Source organism: Monodon monoceros, unplaced genomic scaffold, assembly GCF_005190385.1.
Source record: "Monodon monoceros isolate NGI ecotype Baffin Bay Population unplaced genomic scaffold, NGI_Narwhal_1 Super_Scaffold_22, whole genome shotgun sequence".
Lineage (NCBI taxonomy): Eukaryota > Metazoa > Chordata > Mammalia > Artiodactyla > Monodontidae > Monodon > Monodon monoceros.
Window position 1 is genome coordinate 30774592 of NW_021703779.1, and position 10138 is coordinate 30784729.

At 37.5% G+C, this 10138-nt stretch overlaps 1 pseudogene; it reads right to left on the reverse strand.

Annotated features, from left to right (window-relative positions):
• Nucleotides 1-914: 914 nt before the first annotated feature.
• LOC114905768 lies at nucleotides 915-1724 on the reverse strand (annotated as a pseudogene).
• Nucleotides 1725-10138: the final 8414 nt, after the last annotated feature.

The window sequence follows — 10138 nt, forward strand, 5'->3', positions numbered from 1 at the left end:
ATTTGCTAATATTTTCCAAAAACAATGGAAGGATAAACCAAAAATTAATTAAAAGAAATAGTAAACTTAGGGAAGAAGACAAAAGAGAGGTAGTGGGAAGAACAAAGATAAAAACTAGATATTTTCTAATGTGCCTTGTTTTATAGTTTTGACCTTAGCACCTTCTTCATTTTTTATATATGTGAAAAATAACATTAAATGAAATAAAAAAGTGAAGCAATCCCTAAAATAAAAACAAATTGAAACTCACTAATACTACTTTATATCAAATTTGTGGCATAATGGCAAAGATACTTATCTCAATGAATTTTAAAATAGAATGTTGACTTTATATACCTAAGTGGGACCAAAAATAAAGATCACAAAATCTTAAGTCGCAGCTAGTGGTCCTATTATTAAGTTTGATTTGGGGATAATTCTAAAATCCTTATAAAAATACACACATACTCCACCACACACAGAGTGGATTAAACCATATATGTAATTATATTACTAGGAACCAAGATTTTCAGTATAAAAGACAAGATCAACATACAAATCAGACATGTGAAACTGAATCCTATAATCTCCATTTAAATTTGGGAAATCAGTATTATGAAATTAGAATTTACTGATTTACTTACTTTTTTAGAAACATTCTTTTTCCGTCAACTTTGTATTGCCGTTTTTTTGTGGTACGCGGGCCTCTCACTGTTGTGGCGTCTCCCGTTGCGGAGCACAGGCTCCGGACGCGCAGGCTCCGCGGCCATGGCTCACGGGCCCAGCCGCTCCGCGGCATGTGGGATCTTTCCGGACCGGGGCACAAACCCGTGTCCCTTGCATCGGCAGGCGGACTCCCAACCACTGCGCCACCAGGGAAGCCCCGTATTGCCGTTTTCTGTTCAAAAGCCTGTGGAAGAACAGCTTAACACCACTCAGTTATCATCCTCACCAGGGAAATGCTGAATAGGCACAGAGGGTACCTGCGTGCCCTCAGACTAGGCTGCGACCTTGGGTTTAGTAGCAGTAAACTCAGGAACTGGAGAGGTCCATCCACCCTGAAATTCCTCCTCAGTCACAGCCTTTCCAGCAGCACCCTGCCCTTCCTTTTCAATCTCCTCAGGATCTCTGTGGAAGTAGAGATTACGCACGACCTCCCGTGAGTTCTCGCGAGAGGTGTGGCACGCATGCACAGAACCTCCGGGCCTAGCAGCCACCACAGCAGACCCATTGAGGGGGCTCACTTGTTGCTGCGTGGGGTGGCAATGTCCACATAGCACAGAGGAGAATCTGTGTTACGCAGAACGAGAGTAGACAAGTTAACTTAAGACGCCTCTGTGAGGGGCTGGCAGTCAGCCCTGGGATCAGTAACCAGCAAAAGTCGAGGCTCCCGGAACGCCGCCTGGATCTGATTAGTGAAGCTTCCAGGAGTGAAGTGGCCATCAGTAGAGCTGGCCCTAGTGACAGACAGCTACAACTTTCAGTGTAGCCCGCTGGCCAATACTCCTGAAGGATATGACGCCAATATCAGCCGGATTTTCACTGGCAACAATGGCATGAGCTGACAGCAGAATCTTCTCCCAGGTTCTTTTCATACTTATGATGTAGATGCCCCCACTTTTCTTTTTGTAGATATACTGTTCCATTTGGAAGTAAAGGTTGGTGCCACCTAAGTAGGTTCCTGCAGCAAGGAATTTAAGTACAGCCTCCTCCTTCATTTGCAGTATGTCAAGGGCTTCGAACATTCTGAAAGTTTGCCTTTCTGACAGGAACTGAAGACTATACCCTATGGACTCCTCTCCAGGTAGTGTGGAAAGGTAAAATTTATTTTTCTCCTTGTAAAATAAATAAAATACATGTGTTTTAGCTCTCTACTGAAATGCCCAAGAAGCTGTGAAAACCCAGTAGAAATTGCAAACCTACCACCCAGATATAATCTCCAAATATTAGTTTCCACTTACAAGAATTACCAGGGCTCCTTAAAAATATATCTGTGACCAGCAGTATCCAAGGTGAGCCTGATCATCTTGTCATTTCTGAAATCCTGTGCCTAGACTCTATCACAGACTATAAAAGGACACAGGAGGCAACTTGAAGGGACTCCCATTAGCCAAAGATGGGACCATTTGAGCTTCAAAAAGAAGAACGAATACTGAAATATATCAAATCTATTAAAATTGATAATTACACTTAATATCCTAATTATACTTAATCACCCATTCTTCATCATTGAGATCTTACTTAGGCAACCAGCTCATTATTCAGGAAATTCATACAAAATAATCAATAGGAATTGCACAGCCCTACTTATAAAATATTCTTGCCACAATAATATAAGATAAAATAAACTAAATCAATTGGACATCTAGATCTAACTAACAGTTACATGAAATTTTGACAAATAGGAAGAAAAAAACATAAGAATTTCAAAAACACAATATAGACAGAATAGTATATGAACAATAGAATAAACCAAATATAGAAGTAAGGAGTTAATAAACGTAAGATTGGAAATTTATGAGATTCAAAACAAATACAAAATAAAGAGAATCAACAAGACAGAAATTGATTATCTTAAAAAGATAACGGACAGATACTGGCAAAATTAATCAGGAAGAACAGCAGTACATATAAACAATATAAGGGGAAAAGGACATAAGCAGAGGTAAAACTCAGATTACAAAGAGAGAACAATGAAAAATTTTATGACAATAAGATTGAATATTTAGACAAAATAGTTTCCTAGAAACTAAGTTATAAAAATTGACTCAAAAACATTGTCTTATAACAAATAAATTGAATCAGTATTTTAAAATGTAAAACAATAACAAACACCAGGCCTAAGGTTTTCAGGAAAATTCTACCAATTGCAAAAAGAAGATAAATATAATCTTAAAAACACATTTCCAAAGAAGAGAGGGGGGAAAAAAAGAAATAGATTACTCCACAATTCGTTTAATGAAAATATAACCTCAATAGCAAAACCTGACCATGGCAGACAGAAAAAGAAATTGGAGACAAAAGCACTTATTAACATAAATGCAAAGATCCTAGACAAAATATTAGCAAATTTAACCCAGCAGTGTATAAAAAACGTACTACATCATGACCAGTTGGGCTATTTAGAACTTTTCAAGATTGAGTTGTGTTTTCCTAATGGTACTCTTACCTGCCATATTGAGAAAAGACTGACATGGAGAAGAGGCAGAAGGTGGGAGAACAGTTAGGAGCAGTGTTGCCAGATGAAATTTTTATCAGCTAAATCTGGCAACTCTAGCTAAGAGTTTATTGCAATAATTGAAATGAGATGTGTTGTTGGCTTGTACCAGGATGGTGGCAAGGCAGATGGTGAGCAGTGATCAGATTCTGGAAACATGTTAATGTTAAATTCAATAGACTTTTTTGATGGTTTGGATATGGCTTATTTTCCATCTTTCTATCATCACTTGCCCCACACTGTTCTAGGCCGTTATCCTCCCTTACTGCAGTTCTGAAACAGCCTCCTAATTGCTCTGTTGCCTCAAGGCCTGTCCTTCTACAGTTCCAATTTCCAGTCTAAGTAATATTTCGAAATATGCAAATCTGATTATTAACTACCTAAGTCCCTTCAATGACTTACTTTTCCTTTTGGATAATGTCTGACTCCTAGAAATCGGTGACGTTCACTCCACAAGGCTGTGACTTCCACTATGCAACCTCCACCTTCCGTCTGGCTAAGTCCTATTCATTCTCTAGTTCTTAACCTAAATGTGGCATTCTCAGGAAGACCATCACTAAGACAGGTTTTGTTCCACTGCCATAGGTTCCCATAAAATTCTAGTTTCTCCTACCCTATGGATGAATGTTATCATTCATCAAGCTACATTATAACCATTTATTTAACTGGATGTTTTCTCAACTGTTTTGTAACTTTGAGGAGGAGAGAATTTTAAGTATTTTATTTATTATCGTGTCCCTAGACCTTGAAGAATGTTTGACACAGAGTACATAATAAATATTTCAAATGAATGATTAATAAATTAGCTAATTATGTATTTGCATTTCATATTTGCACAAGGATTAGTAAGACCTCCAAAATAACAAATGGTGTACTTCATAACAGCACACTAAGTGGTGTTCATTATTATATTTGCTAAAAATAACTCCATAGAATGAGTTTTTAACTTAAAGCATACATTTAATATATGTCATAAACATAATTATGACAGTGCATATTTTGACATTTTACTTTTAAAATAATTACTTCAATCTTGGATTAACTAGAACTTCGTTTGTAGAACGTGAAAGTTAAGTGAACTTTTCTTTCTACATATTTTATTTCACTACGTATCAATAAGATGACTGAAAACCATAGACACATCAGAGAACATTTCTTTCTCTTACTATAACCAATAGTGAAATATAAGGAAGTGACACTAAACTGGAAGTCAATGAGACACAAGAATTATTTTTTAAAGGGGGAAACATATTTAAAACTTTGGGGAAGGATTAATAGTCTAAGTGTGTATGTCCTTGGTAATAAACTTCACACCACAAAATAAAGAATTAATAACAAACTGGAAATGGGAACTCATGGCCCTTTTAAAAGTAGTTTCTTTATTAGTTTTAGCTAGAATTTGACCCAGCATTAATCTCATCCTATCTACCAGATTTACTCATGTGGAAAAATCTGACATGCAGCCCCCAACGCCCAGAACTTATTTTTTTAGTGCCTTTTCTTCTGCCTTCGTAAAATGAACTAGCACTTCCTGGGTAATAGCTGATCCTGTGACCTGGAACATATGGCTGCCCAAAAGTGAGGAGGATTTCAAAGATGGCTTGGATAGTACAAGGACAAATGAGCTCAGTTAAAAAAGGATTCTCATTGTCTAAATTTTGACAATGTATGTGTAACAGAGAAAATACTACTGTAATTATTTGGAACAAGTTGAGTAAGTGAATGAAAGCATAAGTCTTTAGTTATAATCATAAAAGGAAAGTTTAGTATGAAGTTTAAAAACAAGAAAGTTATAATATAAGTGAAAGGTGATATTGTAATTTTTATTTAATTTATTGGTTAATTTTAATGATAAGGGCGAGTAATGTATATAACATTCTTTTTTCTGTTAACTAATTATCTTTTTAGGAAGAGTAAAGTTGTACCTTTCTCAATATTTGTTATGTTTAGGAAAATTAAGACCCTACAGAAACAAGTTGATTATAATTGGTAGTCTCCCACCATATACAGGAAGAAAGAAATTTCAACTGGTTTTTGCAAGATGAAGAATGAACCAAATACCATATTCTTCATTGACCAAGACATGAAATCTCTGAATGAGGACACTAAATATAACTAGATGATGATAAGGCTTACTTACCTCCAGTAATGATAACAGACCAGATCAATATACAATATTTAATAGATAGCAAGGTATAGAGCATTGGAAAAGTGAGAGTGAAAGCAGATTATTCTGGGAAAGCTGACCCCATACAGGATACCAAAGCTTAAGAGCAAAGTCTTAAGTTTAGTATTACTTAAGCCTTATTATTAAAATAAAGGGATCAAGACCTACAATTTGAATTACATTAAGGGGCATATCTATATCCCACACCCCATTCAAGAAATAATTAGTTGATATCCAGAACCTACAACTTTGACTGGTCTTCTTGACATTTGGATTGTTTCCAACCTAAATACCAAGATGACCATAGCTGTGAACTTCCCAAGTCTAGTTGGTGAGACAGAATTACTCTGTTTTGTTAGAACAACTTCCTAAAATTAAAAATCTCCATCAAAAGTGTATAAAAATTTTAAATATTTGAATATAATTTGCCAAAATTTCACTCAGAAAGTCTGTACTAATATACACCATAAAAAGTAGTGTATGAGAATGATTTTCCCATGTATATTTATAGCCAAGACAACTGCTTGTCTCCCCAATTTCTATTCCCTCCTTCTTTACTAACAGAAAGCACATTTCATTCTAGATTGCAATGTGCCCATCCCAAAACTAAATTTCCCAGTGCCATTGTGCCCAAGAGTGAACAACAAGATGAAGCATAAATTAGGTAAGTCTTCTGGATATTCTCCATCCTTCCTGGAATAAGGACATGAGGTTAGGGCTACAGCAGGAATCTTGAAACCAGAGAACCTGATCATCAAAATCACTTGCTAAGGAACTACCAAACTAGCCCTGTATTGCATATACGTAACTTATTTTAGGTGAGAAAGAAAGAAACCTTTATCGTATTAAAGCCATTTATTATTTGTATTCTCATAAGGAATCCTGTTTTAAAAATATGTTTACAAAAATATTTATTCTTAATTTAATTTTAACTTCTTTTGGGGCTTAGTACCAGTTCCTCTTTACCAGGCTTATATGTTTGTGAGCTCTTTTCTCTGTCTTAACTGGTTCAAAAGTTTTTAATAAATCACACATGTAATGACTCACAGACTTGTATCTCTGAGAACTCTCCTCAGAGATCCAGACCTAACTGCTTTCTTGAAATTTCAGATTTTTATTTATATTTCAAAGGATACTCACATTTAAAAATTCCCCATACTGTACATATAACCTCCCCAACGCTGACCCACCTCTTTTAACATATTTTATCTTAATGAAAAGCATTCATGTCCACTAAATTGCACACATAAAAGACCTAGTTTTCAGGCTGTTACATATTCAAGATGTCCACTTTTCCCATCTCCATTACCACCATTCTTATTCACTATCTCTGGAGGTCCACAAATAAAATAGTGCTATAGATAGTTTCCCTCTAACCAAATTGTCCAAATCATCCCCTTTTAATCTATTCAATCCTTTGACTAGTATGAACTTCCAAAAATGTGTCTGAAAATATCCCTCCTATACACACAAAACTCTCTCTCTCTCTCTCTCTCTCTCTCTCTCTCTCTCTCTGTCTCTCTCACCTTAAATCAATCAATGGAGGCAGAGTCAAGATGGTGGTGTGGGAAGATGCAGAGTTAGCATCTCCCCACAACTAGGGTGCCTGCTGGCCTCTGGTGGAGAACTCTGATGCCCAAGGAGACGGGAGGAACCCCAGAGTGAACCAGTAGGATGTAGGGGGACTGAGTGGGGAGTGGGCACTAATCCCATTCATGAGGGTTCTACCTTCATGACCTAATTACATCCCAAAGGCCCCGTCACCAAATACCATCACATTGGTGATGGGGATTTCAACTTTTGAATTTTGGAGGGACACAAACTTTTAGTCCATAGCATTCCCTGTTTTGGTCATAAATAATTTCCAAATACTGATCAGAAAAAAATGTTGGCCTCATTAGAGTTTAGACTGATTATTTTCACAGATCCAATAAGTGGTGTTAAATAACTATATAAGCTTCTTAGATCATATAGTATTTAACAGATACTGAGGCAAAACTATTAGCTTTTTTTAAAATTGAAGTATAGTTGCTGTACAATATTATGTAAGTTACAGGTGTATAATAGAGTGATTCAGTTTTTAAAGGTTATACTCCATTTATAGTTACTATAAGATGTTGGCTATATTCTCCATGATACACAATACAATATATCCTTATAGCTTATTTTATACCTTGTAGTTTGTACCTCTTAATCCCCTACCTCTATATTGCCCCTCCCCCACCCCCTACCCACTGGTAACCACTAGTTTATTCTCTATATCTGTGAGTCTGCTTAAAACTATTAGCTTTTGTTTGTAAATTTTATTAAAGAATCCAAGATTGGACCATTTAAAAGAATCTATAAAGTCTAGGCTAGGAAGTTAAGGCTAAGAAAATCTCTCCCCTAGATTTTATTGTAGTACCCATAGAATTAGTAAATTCTTCTCTTTTCAAGGTCCCCCAAATATGCTAAGGTTCCTCGCCTGCCAGAAAGTGACTTTATTTGTCACTTGTGAGGCTGGAGCCCTATAAGCCAAGTACCAGACCAGTTTCCTGTGATGGTTTTGTAGGCACTGGTATCTTTGTTCTTTAACAGTGGGCTTACTGTATCCAACTAAAAGTGATTCATTCTCAAATATAACACTGTAGTATGTTTTTGGTTGAACAATCAACTTTTTTCTAACTTGAGTTAAAATGGAGGCTGATTCTTATTGAAATAATGAAAATAACTATTGGCCTGAAATCAATAGATAGCCAAATACTTCTCCAGTAAAGATGGGTTTATTCAAGACCAGCAGGGAATTGCATTTTGGGATCTACAACCAAGTCCCCCTGCATGGCAAGGGGAGGAGAATGCTTTTATAGAGTGGAAAAGGAAGTTTAATAAACAAAGAGTCCAAGGCTTTTCAGTGGCTGAGTACTTGCCAGGGAAGAACAGGACTTTCTTCCTCCTGTTGGGCTCTGCTATCCTTGCAGGGTGTGAGAATTCCTCCTTCTGGTCTCCCAACTCTATTAATTGAGGTTTCTGTTTTTAAATTTTTTACATTTCCCCATTTTGATCAAGATCTTTCTCTGAAAGCATTCCTGATCAAGAGTCAGGTTTTCTAGTTTCAGTGGCTTTTTGCCCCGTAATTCCAGGAAAAATCTTTCCTGGCTGTAGTGTCTCACACTGGAGGGAAAGTGTACAGATTGGAAACCTATTAAGGTCACGTTTGAGTAATGAGGAGTGGGAGGGAGAACTCTCAGGCACTTTTTATGTAAAGTCCATATGTTACCAAGATCATAAACACTGGAGATCATCTGAGTGTTATGTCATCATCAAAGGTTTGGTAACAAACTTCTGACAGGCCTGGCCTGGATATCTTGAGAAAGCTGTTTCATCAGATGTCATCTGCTCCAATTCTGGGAAATCTTTACTTTCAGGTCACCAGATGATATGCAGGTCCAGTCAGGGTCCGGAACTTTTTTTAAGTGTGCCACACGAATCCAAGAGCCTGTTCCTTGGAGTTTTGCGACACAAGGGTTGGTCAGCAGTACCTGATAGGGGCCTATCCATTGAGGTTAAAGGGAGTTCTTTTGGAAGTATCTTTTCCAATAGACAAAACCTCCAGGTTTCACAGTACGGTGCTTAAGGTGTTCATCTCCTGAGGGCGCACTGTGAAAAGATTACTCTACCAAAACATGGTTATTTTTAGTAGAAGCAATTAAATCATTGAAATATTGTAGTATCTCTCCTCTTATCGGCTGTGGGTCAAAAGCAGGAGCCAAGTGGGACTTCCCTGGCAGTCCAGTGGTTAAGAATCTGCGCTTCCACTGCAGGGGGCATGGGTTTGATCCCTGGTTGGGGAACTAAGATCCCGCATGCCTGCCCAGTGCAGAAAAAAAAAAAAAAAGCAGGAGCCAAGTGCATTGGGTATCCTGTGACTCTCTCAAAGAGTTTATGAGTTCCAAAAGGGGTGGATCTGAGATTTAGAAAGACTAATGGCAATGCTTTTGGCCAAGGTATTTGGAGGGCCTCTACAAATTTTGCCAAGTGAGTCTTAATAATGCTATTAGTGTATTCTATTACACCAGAGGATTGAGGGTGGTAAGCACAGTGAAAGTTTTGTAAAACTGGCCAAACAGCACAGACTTGTTGAAGCATCTGGCCAGTAAAATGGGTTCCTTGATTACTTTGAATTTCAAGAAGAGTTCTTCCAGGTAGGGTTAATCCTTCCCAAAAGGACTTTAGCCATAGAAAAGGCAGTAGCCTATCTGCAAGGGAAGGCTTCGGTCCAGTCCTGAACATAGGGGTCATTTTTAATTTTATTTCCACTGGAAGTATGGAAGCCATGTTATTTCCACAATATTCCAAAATCATGAACTACTCTGAAAGCATATCTACTCTGAGTATAACTATTGTCAGTTTCGTCCTTAGCTAAAGTACAAGACCCTGTAAGAGCATATAATTCAGCCTGTTGGGCCAAAGTGGCCATAGGTAAAGATGCTGCCTCAGCAACCTCAAAAGGAGTTGCAGTAGCCTACACAGCACAATATTTGCCATTGTTACCTTTTAAATAAGACCATCAGTGAACCATGAGAAGTAAATGTTACCCAGTGGAATTTTCTGTAGGTCATTACAAGGAATCAGGAGGTGGTCTGTCAGCATTAAGCAGTCGTGAGGGATTTCATTGGTGTTGTAAGGTTATTGCAATGTACAAGAGTTACGGAGGGGCAGTTAACAAAAGGACTTCATAGGAGGTGAAGTGGCTGCCCGAGAAATGTTGAATGTGATGAGAATTCAGGAGAATTTCT